Raw genomic sequence first — 18,042 nt, 5'->3', positions numbered from 1 at the left:
GTCAGGGCAGGTGACTAATGTTGGTCTGGTTTAGCTAATTCTATCCAGATACATCCAAGGCCACAGGAGGGGCCAGCGCCACGGACCAGGAGGAGCCGCAGAGCCAGACTGGGACAGCAACTGAGGAGTTGGAGGGGCCCACTGGCATGGGGGGCGAGTGGAGCCACACCGAGGAGTCCACAGCACCATCCACCTCAGCTGAGGACCACAGCAGCTCGGAGGATGACTCCCTTGTGGAGGTGGGTGTCAGCTGCCACCAAACCCCAGCTAGTGAGACTGTCCCCGCATCACCAACACCACCACCATCACCACCCTCCTATCGGCTCCCATCCCAGAGGTCCGTGGAGGCTCCCGTGTTCGGGAGCATGTCTCCTTTGTGCCAGGCACTGTACCCCCTGCCCCTGTGTCCCCTGCTGTCCTGAGTGTGGAGTATGTGGACTTGCTTCAACAGACCCATGTAGGGCAGACATCAATGCTGAGTGTCCTCCATGCACACACCAGTCTGCTGACACAACTGGTGTCGTTCATGGAGGGCATGTCATTTGGCATGTCTGCCCTACAGAGGACCACTCAGTCCATGGTCTCCTCCCTGACGGCAGCAGTGTCCCTCCTCCAACAGTCCCTCACCCCTCCTACCTCTGCCCCATCCACGATTCCTAGCACCCTACCTGTCCCAAGCACAAACACACCAGCACATTCACCCAAACCCACAGACACGAGCAGCACACAAACACCCAAACCAATATCTAAACGTGCATGCAATCAACCTCAGGGGACTGATACCACACTCACAGGGGATGGTTTGCAAACACACACACAGGCATCCACAACCACTCCGCAGTCCTCTGATACCTCTCCCTCCAAGACCCCTTCCCATGCCTCACCTGCAACCCCATCTCCCAAGAAGCTCTTCCTCTGTGACCTTGGCCTCTTCCCCACTGATCCAGCAGATCCAGCGTACAAGGGGAAGAGGAAGTGCCCACACACAGAGGGGAGTGACCCTCACACCCGGACACCCTCCCCCAGGTGCAGGCAGACTGAGGCCCCAACCCGCAAGTCCCCCCGGACCCAGAAGAGCAAGACCCCACACCCACCCGCAGCTCCATGACACAGTGTCCGTCCTCCATCCCCCAGGCCACCACTCCACAGGTTCCCCCGCCACACCCTGCCCCAGGTTCCCCCACCCACAGATACACCATCCCCAAAATGCTCAGGCCTTCCCTCCTAACTCTTGCTCTTCTACCACCACCCCCTGGTCCGCCTGTTTGTGCCACTGGTGTGGGGACTGCGGCCCCCCGTCCTGCCGACCTCACATGAACTTCATTCCGCTCCCATGGAGTTAGTCACTGCAGTGGAGTCCACAACCACTCCGTCTGACTTGGGCATTGCAGTCAGGACCCAGTCCACTCCATCTGACCTGCCCACTGCAGTTGTGCCAGCACCCAACCCATCTGACTTGTGCCCCACAGTTGTGACTGCACCCACTATGTCAGACACCTCCACTGCAGTTGCCAGTGACTCTCCTGCACCCACCACCCCTTCACCGCCTCTTTCTGCTGAGCCCTGATCCTGTCCCTGCGGTGCCTGGCCTGCCCTCATGTATGTCCCTCCAAGTGGATGTCCCCTGTCCTTAGCAGTGCAGGCAAGCAATGTGTGACAGTTGTCACTCACACCCTATTTGGACTTTAGCTATGGACTGGCCACTGGCCTATGTTTTTTATGGACTTTGCATTTGAGTTTCCAATTTGCTGAATAAAGCATTTGTTGTTATCCTTGTGAATTTGATTTAGCTGTACATTATGTTGATGATGTTTACCATGACCTTGCTGTTATAATGCTTGATTTTCAATTTTGAATTATGAGGTGCTGATGTGATGTACTCCATGTGGTCCATGAGATATGTATCCTATTCTGATTAACAATTTTTGCACATGGATGTAAACATTTAATTTGCATGGTCACATCTGTGGCTTGCACCCATGCACATATGAAGTGCTTCCCATTGTCCAATTTGTCTATTTCCCTGACTGTGGGCCCATCTCCACTGGACATGCAGGTGTGGGCATCATTGGTGTAGGAGCAACTGTGTCCTCTGTGCAACTTGCTAGACATAATTATTGAGTATGTGCAGATAACTTAAGGGACACTCCCGTACCCAGGCTGACGTGACCAGAGCCTTCATTGGGTGTTAAATGATGGCTGACTGACCAAGTGTTCTGCTGACATGACTGAGACCTGCTGGAACTATGTTTGGCACAGCTGAGCTTCCACAGGAGTTGATTCCTCTCAAGTAAGTGTGTTGTTCCGTGACTTTGCCTGGGGCCATGGTGTATGTTGTGTGAGGATGTGTGTGTGTGTCCCCATCCCTTTTTCTACACAGGCTGTGTTCCCTTAATATGTTCCTGTTGGTGATGCTTGCTGAGTTGTCCTGTGTTCATCCCACATCTTTGTCCTGGGCTACCAGAAATGTGGGTGCATGACACACTACTGTTCATTGGTGTGTCATCATTGGGATTTGTCAGTTATGAGTGGTGATGATGTGGTCAGATGCAGATGGGACACAGTCAGTGATCCCCATGGCACTTGTTTGTTCGCCATATCATGTAGTTGTCCCTAGGTGGTACCTTTCAGTGATTGAGATATGTGCATGTGTGTGTGACTGCTCCCACTCATCATGGAACCACACACTTAACTTTGTTCTACACAGTGAGGGGGGTTAGTGCACATTGACACAGTGCTATTGTGATGCTTGACTTGTGTGGCCCACACTCAGTTTTTGGTCACACATGTGATGGGGGTTACATTATATGTTCTAAGTCATATTCACTGTTGTGGGCATTTGTCACAGACTACACACACTTGTCATGATGTTAGGGGGATGTATTTTGCTGACATACCTAATGTTGGTGTATGATGGATGTGTGGCGCTTCACCCATCCTATGGGTGTGGGTTTTGATATTGATAGTCACACAGCATCCTATGAGTGGGGGTGGCAGTAGTGATGAGCAACATACCCCCTATGAGTGGGGGTGGCAGTAGTGATTGGGGGTGGCAGTAGTGATAGGCAACATACCCCCTATGAGTGGGGGTGGTAGTAGTGATAGGCAACATACCCCCTAGGAGTTGGGGTGGCAGTAGTGATGAGCAACATACCCCCTATGAGTGGGGGTGGCAGTAGTGATAGGCAACATACCCCCTATGAGTGGGGGTGGCAGTAGTGATGAGCAACATAACCCCTATGAGTGGGGCTGGTAGTGGTGATAGCCATGCAACCCCTATGGTGGCCTGTTGCTAGTGGACCTGGGTGTGTGTGACATTTGGTGGGTACATGTTGTTTGTTTGTGTGGTGGGTGTCTGACTTACCGTCTGCGGCATCCGCGTCTGTTCCTGATCCGGTCATAGATGTATAGTACTGGTATGACCTGCGCGATGGGATTCATGATGTGTTCATCTCGTACACACTGCTTGTTGCTTCGTCTTGTACCTATTGCCAGCTGGTCCGTCTCGTAGCCGTTGATTATGTTCTGGCGCGAAGCGTAGCTGATATGTTGCTTTCCCGGATGCTGTGACGTGCTGTACGTGGCGACCCGTTCGGCGCGTAGGAAGTACGCATCGTACTTGACCGCCCGATAAATGCACTGAAAATGGTTCCGTGCGACTCGATTGGGCTTTTACAGATCCGGCTCGTATGGAAATTGTGGATGGAGTCGGAGCGTACGTGTCGGTCGGGAATTTGGCACATTTCCGTATCGTACTTCTTCGCCCGGACGGTCCGGCTCCTGGGACGATTCGGTCGTAAGGTAAAGCTACGGACAGCTCTCGGTGAGCTGTCCGGCCGAGATCGGAATTGATCCCTAAGATTTGAAATATGCAAACCTAACATACCTGAGAAGTTCAATTTGTCCAGATCACAGGTAACACCTTGAAGATTTTTTGACAAACTCCAGAGGGAGAAAGTGGATTATTAGTTGAAGTAGATGGTAGTGCTCTTCATGAAATAAAGGCAATATTCCTTACAAGGCCCAATTACGTCTCAATAATTTAATCTTGAGTTCAACCCTTGGTAGCTGTAGCACAGAGCAGGCCAGCTTAACTTAGGAGAAATTCGTAAAGCAGTACTAAAACAATTAAAAAGTAGAAAGCACAACAAAAACCACACTCCAATATAGAAATATAGACTAAATTTGAACAAGAAAATAGAGACTAAAATGACAATAATCTGATGAAGGGGATAATATTTCATTTAATTTTAGATGTTTCTGGCAAAAAAGAAAAAAGCGTCAGAGCAGGTCGGATGCAGGGACCAGGTTTACCCTCATAGAAGTTTGACTTAGTCGTTTTTCTAGAGAAAAGTCTTTGTTGATAAGGTTGTCAGCGGGACAGGGAGCAAACTCGATCTGAAGAAGGACATACTGATGGTGGGCTGTTGAAGTGTGGGACCTCAGTGGGAGCCTTGGCTCCAGCAAGAAGTTTGAGGCTCTCAACATCAAAAGGCGAAAACTCTAAGTGGGCATAGCCTGAAGTTTGGGTCCAGGAAAGTGTTGTCATGATCAGTTTGTAGCTCAGCTTTGGTCCCAGTGAAATCCTTTAAGTTTGGCCTTAGAAAGATTTCTGAAGTCAGGATCCTTTCAGCAGGACAAACCACTAAGTTGATTCCGACCAGTAGTTCAATGTGGGCATCTGCAAAGCACGAGCGGTAGCCTCTGGTTCTTTTTGCAGAAAGCTCAAAAAAAGTTTCCAAATGTTCAGTCATGCAATTTTGAAGGGGGAAAGAGTACACTCTTAACACTAGGGTTCAGGGCCTTCTGGGTACCACTTGGGGGTTAGGCCTCAATCTCCAAGAAACCACCAGCAGGGTCCGGGTCACATCCAGCTGGAACTGGTCAGCTGGGATGAGCAGTGATTTGGGCTTCTTTCAATCTTTTGTGTTCCTGGAGCTGAACAAGAGACTAGCCAGCTAGCCTTTGTAGTCCACTCGTCTGGCCCAGCCTTTGAGGGGTCCCTCTCCATATGATAAACAGCAGGTGCAGTCATTCTTCTGTGTTTCACAGGTCCAGAATTGTTCTGAGAATGTACCCAGGGGTACCACTTTTATGCTTGTCCCTAGCTTGTGGGCCGGTGAGACATCTTGACCAATAGAGAAAACATTCCCAGGGCCTACCCTACACACGTTGAAATCAGTTCCTGTGAGCTTCGCCCTAAACAATCCCACAGTACACCACTCTGCTAAGATCCCACATGGCAGAACCTTTCTATCCCAGATAAAACCTCTGGGACATCACTGAGGTGAGTCTAGAGAAATAAGGAACTCCCCCTGCAAACCAGTTCTGAAAACAGGTTTCCACCCCACTGGGATTTATGCTACTCTAGCTACTTGGACAATGGCAGGGCAATCCTACATGTGAGTTACATCTGCCTGTGGCAGGGGATGACCCTTTGAAGCTTGTGAGGTTGGTTGATGTGTCTCCAGGCCATCCTTTTCCCTTTCCTGGAAGTCATTCACACCTCTTTTAAGGAGCCAGCAGGCTGCCAGGTTGTAGTTGCTGATTAACTCTGAAAAGGATAATAGAGGCTTTAGGCAGGAACATGCCAACTTTCTATAAATGGCATTTTCAAAATACTGATTTAAAATCTGACTTGAGTTTTCAATTGGAAATTACTAGTACTTTGAGTCATTGAATCACTGTTCTAGCTGCTTCCAAAGTAAAGCTGTGCATTATAATGTGTTATAATGCAACCCAGTGCTTTTCTATGGAACAGTCAGACTTGCACAATGAAAAAAGACTTTGGCGATTTTCACTGCCAGGACATGGACAAGCTAATTAAACATGTCCTACTTTTTAAATACCATGCACCTTGCTCTATGAGAATTTAGTACCTAACTTACAGGAGACTTACAAGTATTAAAAATGAAGGTTTAGGCCTGCCAAAACATGTAAGCCTAAAGTCATGTTTTTACTAGTTAACCTAGTGGCGGCATAATATGTGTAGCGGTCCACTAGTGGCTTTTAGCTTACAGGCCCTAGGTACACAGAGTTTCATATACTAGGCACTTATAGGTAAGTTAAATATGCAAGTCATGGATTAGCCGATTCTACTTGTCTTTACAGGTCAGAGCACATACGCCAGCAATAAAATCCAGCAAATATTGGGGGTGACCACATATAAAGGGCATTTCCTTACAACCACGACACAGAATTGATGAGTGAGGAACATAGATCTTAAGGGCTACAGGGCAACGTGACTGCTGTATGCAGGAAGGTACTTCACTCTAATATTTTCTTGCATCTAGATCTAACCTTGCAAGAGTCCTAATCCCAGAGACAGGCTCAGTAGAGTTGCCTCCGAGGGAATGGAAGCTCTAATGGAGATGGGTGTATCAGAAGTATCCAATGAGGCTGCACTGACATTATCAGGAACATTGGATACCATGGACTATGGAAGCAACAGAGGGCCAATAATATTACCTCTGTTCCGTCCCCCATGATTTTCCAAAAACCATGAGGTTTCAGAGAAAATGAAGGGAAGCATAAATATGAAGTCAAGGCCATTAAAGGATAAAGTATTGGTCCCCTTATGCTTTAATTGATGGTAGTAGAATGCAGAATCTAGGGGAAAGGCATTCTCAACTGGAATACAGGTCCAGTCATTTGCCAGCCGTACACATTCTTCAATTTTAGAAAAAGAACAGGATTTAGGAAGAGATTCACTAAAGAAGGAAACACCTAGCAGAAATGATCTGCATGCTCAATCTCTTCCCGGAAGCTAGAAAGACATCAGAGAATGGGATTAGACTCTGTCCACATATATATTTCCTAAACTAGGTCTATTAATCTTTACATTAGCTCAGGCTACCTGATTGTCTGTTCTCATATTCACGGCATGCCCCAGAATTATTTAAAAGAAATATAGAGGGCTTGATGAATCACAGGTAATTATATTCAATTGGAAGGTTTAATTCCAATATCTCTTTTCTGAATGGTTCTCTAAGAGTATTCCACTGCAATGAACCTGTGTCTGTGGTAATGGTGGAGCAGGGGTTAAAGACAGGATTCTGCTGAGATGTCCCTGAACAAACCAACACTGACCAGAGTCGGTATTTAAACCTGGGCTTTGTATATCTCTGAAGCTGGGGACCACCACTGTAAAAGATGCCTGACCATAGGTATCCGATTTAGGAGAGCCCAAGGCACTACAAGAAGACATGCAGGCATGTCGTCATGAACCCTGACCTATTCCCTTGCTATGGCCTCTGATTAACTCAATAGAATTGACAGCCTGGAAAAACGTTTCGCAGCTGGTAACAACACTGTTTCCAAGCTTTGTTTAAACTTTATTTTAAAACAGTGCTCCTACAAATTGCAGTCTTGGTGGGACAGCACACTTTTAATGGCTAATCCTAATTCTGATTGATCAAGCCCATATTAGGATGCAAAGGCAAATGAGTGTTATGGCCTACTATAGTGAAAATTCTAGTTTGGTAATCAATTTAGATAAAACAAAGGTAATAGGGCCTGATTAGGATGGCGGGTGGACTCACATCCGCCCACCACCCTAACAGAGACATAGTGTTGGGGGTCCCACAGGCCATATTACAATGCGACCTCTTTGGTGGTGGTCACATTGTACTTGTTTTCCATTGTGGGTGCTGCTGGCTGCAGCACATGCCACAATGGAAAACAGGGATGCTTTACATGTCCCTGTACTACGTGACAGGCACCATGTGGTGCCTTTCACATGGTACAGAAATATATAGCCCCCAACTCCCAAATGGATTGGCCAGGGATGAAGGGGGGCCCAGCTACGTGCCCCCAATATCCATCCACGCCAGCCTTTCCATGGCGGGTGAACCGCCATGGAAAGGCTGACGGGGAGGGACCATTCTAATCCCTATGGCCATGCCTGGTAGGCAACACCACAATTCTGGAAATACCACTGTCTGACCCGTGGCGGTCTGGCTTTCCGCCCGCCAGCACACCGTCCGCCATCAAAATCTGGTGGGCAGGAAATGGCCTCACAATGGCGGTGAACCGGCCACCGACAGCCTGTCGGTGGTGGGTTCACCGCCATCGTAATCAGCCCTATAGTTATTAGAATTACAGAAAATGAAGAACACTACTTTTGAGGAGATTAAAGAATGAACTACTTAGCGCCTGGTTAATTTATCATAAAATCATTAGATAACATATTTGGTCATAAAACCTTCTTGAGCTAGTTGGAGGTGGAGTGAATCAATTTAGCTGAAAGTATGACCGTGTTTGTTAAAACTCCTTAATTAATTTCTTTAACAGTAAGAGTATATTGTGCAGTATGAATCATTTGCTTATCATGGAAAAAACTATAGAGTGTAAGGTGTTAAGGGTTCTGTTCAAAGTAAAAACAGTGACTCCCTTGGTTTGCCAGGATCAAACACGGCAAAATGTGAATAGGAATGTTGTGCTGTGAGGAATCATTGTATTTCTTCAACTTATATAAAGCCTGTAAAAAGATGGGATTCCATCATGATTATGGAAGCAAATTCGTCTGAAAATAATATAATATTATGCTTGTCGTGGGGCAGACCGTACTAGGACCATGATCAAAAGAGTTGTTAAAAGCGAGCTCATAGAATATATGTTTTGAATGATAGAGCAGCCCTTAAACAAAGGCTGGAACAGTTTCTAGTGCAAGCCTAAAAGGTTAGCTAATATGGCACCAATGATTAAGAAAAATGGATATACCTAGATTTCATTAAGTCAAAAGCATCCATTTGGTGAAAGGACCTTTTAACTCAAATACATTGCTGCTAGTTAAGAAGTCACATCAATAACATTGTATGAAAAGATAGGGCACTTTCATGTTGTAAATGGGGGTTAAAAAATTAATGTTAAGTAAAACTTTCTTGATCCAAGCAGCCTTGGACACAACTACATGGATCAAGAAAGTTTGACTTAATATACGTTTTTCAACCCCCATTTACAACGTGCGAGTGCACTATCTTTTCTATTCATGCAAGATTATAGAGTAATTGTGCAAGAGTTATTACATTCATGGATTGTGTACATCATACTTTAGAGTAATTAAAAGATGGAGTGATTTCAGATATTGCTCCTAACAATACTTGATGATAGAAAATGCCACACATAAGCATATGTAAATAAATTAGAAGGAATACTCCTTATTCATCCAATACTTCCAATATGTGCTACTTAGTTGGCTATCGAAGTGCTATCCGTAGGAAGAAGTAAGGCACGTCACACAACTCAGGGCCTCATTACGATGTTGGTCAGAAAAACTCCGAATGGTATTTGTATTTTCCTAACCCGTGTCAGAACCCATGTTTACTACCAACTCAGAAACAAATCTGGCCGACCGACTACGATAAAAGGAAACTGTTCTGTCTTTCCGACTCAGTTCAGACCGTCATTCGGAGACTCCAGTTGGAGCTGAATCGTCCAGGTCTATGGACCGCATCTCCGACCAACGTATTACGATGTCGAATTCAGACAGCCTTTCTGAATTGGTCTTTCCGCCACGAAACAGCTACAGGAAACTGACATTGGGGGGTCCGTAGCAGGCCCCTCTTCACCCGGTGGCCTCTATTTGGGGCACATGGGGGTACCCATGGGACACCTCTTTCGAACTATGCATAGTGTGGCAGGCACCGTGGGGTGCCTGCAAAAAAGTGCAAGGTTTTCCGCATCGACACCATTTTTCAATGGGAGCCAGTGTTGTCAGTCGGAGCACAGGTTCCCATTGAAGTCAATGGGAGTCTGACCGAACAGTGTTCGGAAACATACGCAATAGGTCGGTCGGACTCCCCATACTAGAGTCAGTCAGAACCGATTCCGACAAGGAGTTGGTCGGAATGCTTTCTGACTGACATCGTAATGAGGTCCTCATTTAGAACAGTTGACATTCCGAACAGCTCAGAACTACATATACAGAATTAGACATCAAGACAGGACACATAACGCACAAGAAGGCTCCTTAAATAGCACACAGACAAGGTGTAATATTCATTTTATGACTGAATTGAAACTCAGAACTACATGTAAAAAACAGGGAATCAAGGGACACATGTGTGCAGCTTTTTCTCAGTCACAAAACACACGATTCGCAGAATCAGGCCATTTGTGACTGGGAGAAAACCTTTTTCCATGTACCAAATCCTATTTTGCTACTCGGTAAACTGTTACCGGATCAAAAACTAGGTTAGCGATTCGTTAATAGGAAGTGGTATGTTAAGGGCGTCCCTTCCTAATAGCGACTTGCAGTGGTATGTGTGATTGTTGTGAGACTCCTTTTGTGAATAGCAAAAAACGAACAATAGTCGAAAAAAATCTATTGCAGATATGCAAAAAGCATGGGTAAATTATCTGCTGAAAGACTGGCAACAAATCAGCTTGGTTTACAGAATAACAGCAGTGGAGAGAAGTAGGTGATAAAAACAAAAAGCTTAGAGATTAGGAAGCAAACTCAGAAAGTCTGATTCAGAGTTACATCATCTCCTATTCTGCACCAAATCCACATCAGAGCCAGCAGATCTTGATTACAGCAGTCACCTAGGAAGTGCTACTAAAAGTTGCATTCAGTGTCTGATTTGACGACAAACCTAGCATTTAAGTTGGGCAATTGACATACAAAGCTTTGAGGAAAACATGAGTGATGACAATGTCACTGGGCTGCTTGTGCATCCCATCAGAAGCATACTGTCTGTTTCCAAAGAACCTGATGCCATTATGATTGGTTATACCTATCTCACGAGGGTAGAGGGTTGGATAATTAAAAACCTGGCAAAGAAAAATACATAACATGGAGGGTCTCTGAACAAGAGCACTGGTAATTTCAGAGTTATTTGAACACGGTATGCAACATGGTTTGCATCTCAATAGTTTCCCTTTTCCGTACCAGAGTACCTGCACATTCATAGCCTCATGATCATGTTAGCTGGTTGTCATAGGCAACCTATGATGTGCTTTTAGGACAGGGCTCATTGGAGCTCTTCTGTCTCCTCTGGTGCCAATAAAAGCTTTTGCATTGTGAATAAATGCTTTCTTGCAGTATGTCTTGTTATGTATAGTGCTGTAGAAGACATTACAGCATTAAGATGTGGCACTATGAAGGACCTGAGCATTCTCAGGGAGCGCACCCTGCTGAGGAAAAATCGGTTCCATTAGGGTCTAATGGAAGGATTTAGTAAATGCCACATAATTCCCTCTATGGGTCATTTTCTCAATGGAGTGGCGGAGAGAGGCGTTAGTGGCTTAACGCCTATCTCCGCCTTTTCTCAAGGATACGGTGCAGCCTCGCATTTCACCCTGCGAAGGCGCTACGTTTCACAACTTAGCGCCAGCGCAGGCACCATTGCACCAGAGTGCAAGGGTGTCTGCAGGTGCAATGGTGCCTCAAAGCAGGGAGGTTTGTTTATGTAGATAAAGGTGTCCCTTCCTGCACATAAACAAACCTAAAATGCCAGTTTGTAACTTACATGTGTGCTGCTTCCTGCAGCTCACATGTAAGTTACAAACCGGCATTTTAAAAAAAGGTTTGTTTATGTACAGGAAGGGACATCTTCCTGTACACAAACAAACCATGGCTTGTTGTTTTTTCCATGTGTGCTGCACAAGGCAGCACACATGGAAAAAGCAAAAACGAGAAGAAATTAAGCACTTCTCCTCGTTTTGCCACCAGATTTTTCCTGGTGTTCGGTTTGGCACCAACTTCTATTTAACATTGCCCTTGAGAATAGGAGGGAGTGTCAAACTCAATGGGTGTTGCGGTGAAAAATCCACTGCAACACCCAGTGCACACCCCTTTCATGCTAGAAACAGCCTCACGGGGGCCCTGTTCACAAGGCAGCGTTAAGCCGAGATAAGCCACTTAACGTGGCTTAACGCTGCCTTGTGAATAGGGTAAGCCCCTATCACCACAAGGTCACTGAAAGTGACATTGTGGTGGCGATAGGGGCTTGAGGATATGCCTCTCTATGTATTCACGTCTCAAAACTATTCTGGAATTCCCCCTATGTTGTATCACATTTGAACTGCAGCCTAATAGAAACGTCACATTTACATTCAAGTGAAGTGTTTCCAAAGGTACAAAGTTTGCATGTTAGTAATTTTGTCATGGGGAATTTGATAGCAAACATTTACCAACAAAAGCATTAGAATGATTGCTTGAATGTAATCACAATGGTTCAACAACTTCAGGTTAATTCTAACCACAAAGCAGCATAGTGAACTGATATGCAGTTTTAAAATGGTTCCTAGAGGGGGTGTGGTTTCGGCGCGTGGCAAGATGGCCGCCTAGCAGAGACGCTCCTATACATCGGGACTCCTCGGAAATGTAAAAGGCATTTTTCCGCGCTTCCTTTCATCAGGCTGCTCTGCATTGTTCACCGGAACATGTCGAGTCTCTGGTACCTTATTACACACCATATATTGTTCTTCCTGAAGCAGTTTGACATGGCAATACTTTCATAACTTCCCTGTGCTACCATTTTTTGTGTATCAGATGTCGCTTCATTTATCTAGTGCATCCTCTGAAATCACTGTGTAACTCACCTTTTTGAATGGTTCTTGCTGCATTTTATTATTTTTACTCATCACTTTGACTGTGTCATTTTTTCTCAGTTTTATTACATAAGTCCATTTGTCTCTCTTCTTGAGAAGATCTGCTACAACAATTGTTTTGTTTTTTTGGTGAGACGAACATGCCTCCTATGGGAAAATTGCGCAAGCCACATTTTGCTTTTACTCCTAAGGTACGTGCATCAAACCCGCCTCCTTCACAATTACAAGCAGTACCTTCATCTGTTGTTACTAGAGAGATGGCTGGAGTTCCATCTCCCCGCACCTCTTCAGCACAGCCTGTAAACAATAAGCCTTCTCCTTCATCTTCAGCCACTAAACACTTGAAGAATGACCCTCCCTCTCCAGATAGGTCATCTCCTACTATAGCTATGGACCTGTTATTAGAGGAGATTTGTGCTATACGACCGGTTGTTGAGGAAACGAACAACAGTATGCAATCTCTAGAGGAAAAGTGGCTCTCCATGGAAAATAGAATGTCTACAGTCGAACAGCAAATTTCAGTTGTTCAAGGTGTCACTCAAAGAATTACTTCTTTGGAAAAAGAGGTACACAGACTCCAGCAACATACTGAGGACTTGGAAAATCGGAACAGAAGGAACAACCTGCGCATTTATGGGCTACCCGAGACTTTGGAGGGAGACGATCCTGTCTCTTTTTTGGGTCTCGCTGAGCCCAGCGCATGCGCTGGCTCGGAGAGACATTTTGTAAGTGAGTTTTTAAAGTGCTGCTGGCTGGCCTAGCGCTTGCTTGCACGTGAGCGTGCACGCATGCAGCCGCCATGCGCTAGGCCAGCTAGCAGCACTCAGGAACGCCTTTAGCGCGTCATCGCGATCACTTTCGCTTTCACAGCGATCGTGATCGCGATGACTGGCCGTGCGCGCACACAACTTCCGCTTCTCCTGCCGCATGCGCAGCCAATGCTTGTCTAAGTTTACCGTATGTGTACGTCATGGACCAATACTCGGATTGTTATTGGAGGATATTTACACCAGCTCCTTAAAATATGCGACTTCTCAGTCGGTCCAGAACGAGCGGGCAATTTAAAGAAGCCTGAAAGGCTTCAGCACGGAAGGATACATTAATTGTATTGTCACCGCACCATATTTTCTTTGTAAATACGCATTTGTAGAGTTTGTTTCTTCGGCTAAATATGGTAAAAGGCAGCAGCCGCTCCAGGACGAACCCCGAGTCGTATCTAAACACTCCAAGAGTTCTCTTCTTGTTGATTGGCTTGCAGGATATTACTCATCGCGCTATAGATACTTTAGCCGGCGCTGGGGGTTATCCTGCTGGTTCTTTCATGTTAGTCCGGCTTTCCCTCACCAGGAGCCGGGTGATTGCTCCGGAGCTGTGCGGCCACAGGGCGTCCACAAAAAAACACGGCTCTCCCCACTGCCCTGTCCGACTGAGCCAAAGCTTGGATTTTGGCCCGGTTTGGCCCCAACTTACTGTTTCACTCAGTGCTTGATTTGTGTTAAAAAAAAAAACGGGGCCCAATGTTTTTCCTCAGGAGCCGGCTACTGAATGCAGGCTATGCTGAATTCCAAGACAGCTTAATATTGATTCTACCTCATGCCTCTTTCTTCCATCACCCTACACGTACTGTCTCTTTGCTTTCAGTGTTACTTTTTCATATCATTCCTTTTCTCCTCCGCCCTTCCTTTTGTTTATACTCTGGGTCAAAGTCTGACGATGAGAAATAGGTCGCAGCCCTTGGAAATAAGTTTAAGCGCCCACCGCTCGCAGCCCCCAGCAACTACGTTAATTCACTGATATGTCTTGCTGCATTTCTTTTACAACATATCGACTTCATGTTACACAGAGATATTTGCAACGGCTCACTAATCCGTGGATCTAGCTAATTTGCTGCTGACGTTTTCGATATGTACAGATGCGGCAACCTTACTCATTTTGTGTGCTTTGTGTTTGTATTGAGTACTTCCTAAAAGACTTCAGTATAAGCAAATAAGCATTTGGTTACGTCTCGGTTTGCTGAAGCTAGGTGTCGCTGCACCAGTTCAAACATCGTGTTTAATGTGCTCCTTCTTCTATGTTGGGCGTGACTACCCCAGAGAGTCTTGCCAAAGAGCTCAAAGTGCATCATCCTTTAAATTATATTTAATTATTAGCTCAAGATCACATACTTGTTATGGGGAAAAGCTGGTATTGAAGGACAGAGCTGCCAGTAAATAAATAAGTTGACACATCCCACCAAGCTTGTTCCACAATGCATGCTGCTCATTAGTATTTGTGTGTTTAACACCCACTCCCCATTAAATGCACGATGATCCTATGGGGTTTAATACAAATTGGATCCAGCTGGGAGACTGGCGACCAGAACAATGCATTGTTTAACCCATAATTCCACTGAGAGGCCCAAAAATTCTATCTTTTCTACACCAGGGAAAAGCCTGTGTGGTGTGGGGTAGGATGGAGACCTTCAAATCCATAGGAGAAAGAAAACGTTTCTGTTTTTCATTGTATGGCATAAGAGCTGGGCGCTATGATTCACGGTTTAGGCTTGGGTGGGGCATGTGGTGGAATGTAGTGTATTTCTTGTGTTTGGCCCTTGCCTAGATCATGGCCAAGTATCTGTCTCTTTTCATTGGTCGCTTTTATGGAGCTATTTTTCAAATTTTCTACAACCACGCCATAGGAGTACTTGTATTTTCAGGTCCTTCCCACTATTTGTGTTGCTTCTTTTCCATGTAAACCTTCTGCCCCTGTCTGGTTCTTCTCTTATGTCTACCTCCTCCCCCTTTTGTAATTGTATAGCTGTTTAATCCCTGGCGACACAGCAGCCAGGATAATATGCTGCATGGCTACACACACATAAGGTCCAAAAAGTGAGACCTATTGGCTGTGCCAATGCTTGTGTTCTATGGGAGTGCATATGTTTTCTTGCCCTCTCCCATGTCAGCTGCTCCTCCATCTTCTGCTCAGTGTTGCTTCACACCCTCCCTGACATGTACATTGTTTGCCCAACCTGTGCTTTTTAAAAATGTTATTTCCCCCACCCCACTACTTTGCTTTTCTTATTTTGAATAGTCTTGGGAGAATGTAAAAATACATCCAAAGACCTAACTGCTCTTATTCCAGAGAGTGACTGAACTAACCTCATGTTTGATGGGCACCCTACAATCCTGCTGTTTTTCCTTTTGCCTAGCCACCCAAGTCTTTTCTGAAGTGGTGATCCGAATTCACAAAATTCACCAATCTTCTATAAGCTTGGAAATGGAGACCAATTCTATGGAGCAAGGTACCTTATCTGGAGCACTTGAATGCATTGCACTCACTAAAAGCTGCAGCACAAGCAACAGATGCTTGAAAGGAGGATTGCTCTAAATTAATAATGGGAGATTGGTTCAGAATATCTCCAGAGGAAGGTGGGAAAATTAAGCAAATGTCTTGAACCATTACCACCAAAGTTTTCAAATGGAATCCTCCGTGCCTTAAGCTAAGTTATTGAAATATTGCAGGCCCTCTTCCAAGAAGCACAGTCGACCCACCTGTCTAAATTCCACCCCAACTTTTTTGTCCCAGTGAATTATACAAATTACGTTTTTATTCTTAAGCTAATGATTATTGGAAATGTTGTCCTTGCAACTACAAAGGTCAGCACTACCCATCCTGGCCACCAAAAAGGTCTTGCTCATACTTTGATCTAAAAACCCAACATTTGTATTTTTTTCCAAAAGTTCCATAATTCCATATCAAGAACTTAAGCAAAGCTAACCAATTGATGTGAAGCACACTAGGGAGAACACATGAACTCTTGTGGAGTGCTTACAAGAAAAGAACAAGCATTTGGGACCTTAGAAGTGTTTAGATATGCAACAGTTGATGTTGTTGCACCAAGGATATTGTACTGCTTAACAAAATACTTATAAGGTTCCAAAGGCGAGACCTATTGGCTATGCCAATGCTTGTTTCTTCCTTTTTACCGAAGTTGTTGGAAATGCCATGTTCAACGTCCCTCAGCATTCAGAGAGCTCACAGACTTGGTCCTTGTCCATCACTCTCTACCTCATCAGTCAGACCCAGGGGTGTTATTACTCTTTTCTTTAAATGTACTGATTTACTATTAATCCTTTCTGCTGGTTGACTATTCATAACCCTATTTGTATTTCTATGTAATTCTCGACATGGTTGCTGTTAGACTCTTTGTGCATTTCAATTCTGTTTCTTATGTTTGTTTGGAACTTTTTCATTCTTTTTTGATTCTTTCTCTGTCAAACTCTAGTTGCTGTTATTCTACTAATGTTAGATCTGATATACATTCTTACTATTTTATTTTTCCTTCCACTTTTCATCTTTGCTATTCTGTGATTTAATTGTATTCCTGTTTAACTTTGCTCCAGCTACGTGGTTTAGCTTTATTTTACTTTGTCTTTCATTTTCGTTATTTGGTTCCTTTATGTCTTTCTCTAATTACCTTAGGTTTTGTCAGCCTCTCCTCTAGTTGTTTCACTGTGCAATTCTTGTTACCTCTTTATACTCTTTATTGTTTAGGTTTTGCAGTTCAATTATGCAGTTTCTCCCTATCTTTATACTTTATTGATTTGTTTTAACATTGTTACTTCATCATTCTTACGTGAGGCTTGTTTGTTTTCCCTTTTGTATCCTCACAGGTAATTTGTTGTTTCCTAAACTGTTTGGTTCATTTTCGTATTTCTTCTTGTCCTGATGCGGTCCGGAGTTTCCAGGTTGGGTTTCCCATCTTGTTGAATGTCGTCCTAGCCCTGGTGTCATTTCCTTTATCACCTTCAGGTATGTTTTTGCAGTCATCTTTTTTGGATATGTACTGTCTCTTCTTAGCTTTCTTTTTCTTACCCCTTTATTGTTTTGTCTTCTTTATTCTTACTTTTCCATCTTTCTCCCTCTATTTCTTTATTTCTTACCGTTTCATCTTATTACTCTCACTTATCTCTTCCAATTTTTCATCTACTCATTTTATCTTTTATGCTCAATTGCATTTTTATTTTTCAATAATATACTGTTGTTTCTATGATGTTAATTTTTACCATTTAGAGTTATTACATGGAATGTAAAAGGTTTTAATAAACCTATAAAGAGGCAGAGAATTCTCTCACATTTAGCCTAATTTAATCCTGATTTAGGTTTGTTACAGGAAACACACTTATCTGAGGCTGAAGATCTTAAACTTAAACGTAATTGGGTTGGCTCAGTACTGATCTCCCCTACCAACACAAAAAAGAATGGAGTTGTAATTTTATGCCACAAAAAAACTGAAATGCACTGTTGTCACACAAGATATTGACTCCGATGGAAGGTGGATTCTGGTCAAATTATTAATTAACAACATCCCTCTCACAGTGTTTAACCTCAATGGCCCAACTCAACCTGATTCCTCCTTTTGGCCTACTATTACAGATAAATATTTTCAAAATAAGGATGAATTTTTTATACTTGGAGGTGATTGTAATCAAATTGTAGACCCTTTTA

The sequence above is a fragment of the Triturus cristatus genome, chromosome 5_1 (assembly GCF_964204655.1).
Source record: "Triturus cristatus chromosome 5_1, aTriCri1.1, whole genome shotgun sequence".
Classification (NCBI taxonomy): Eukaryota; Metazoa; Chordata; class Amphibia; order Caudata; family Salamandridae; genus Triturus; species Triturus cristatus.
Note: the sequence above shows the minus strand (reverse complement) of the source record.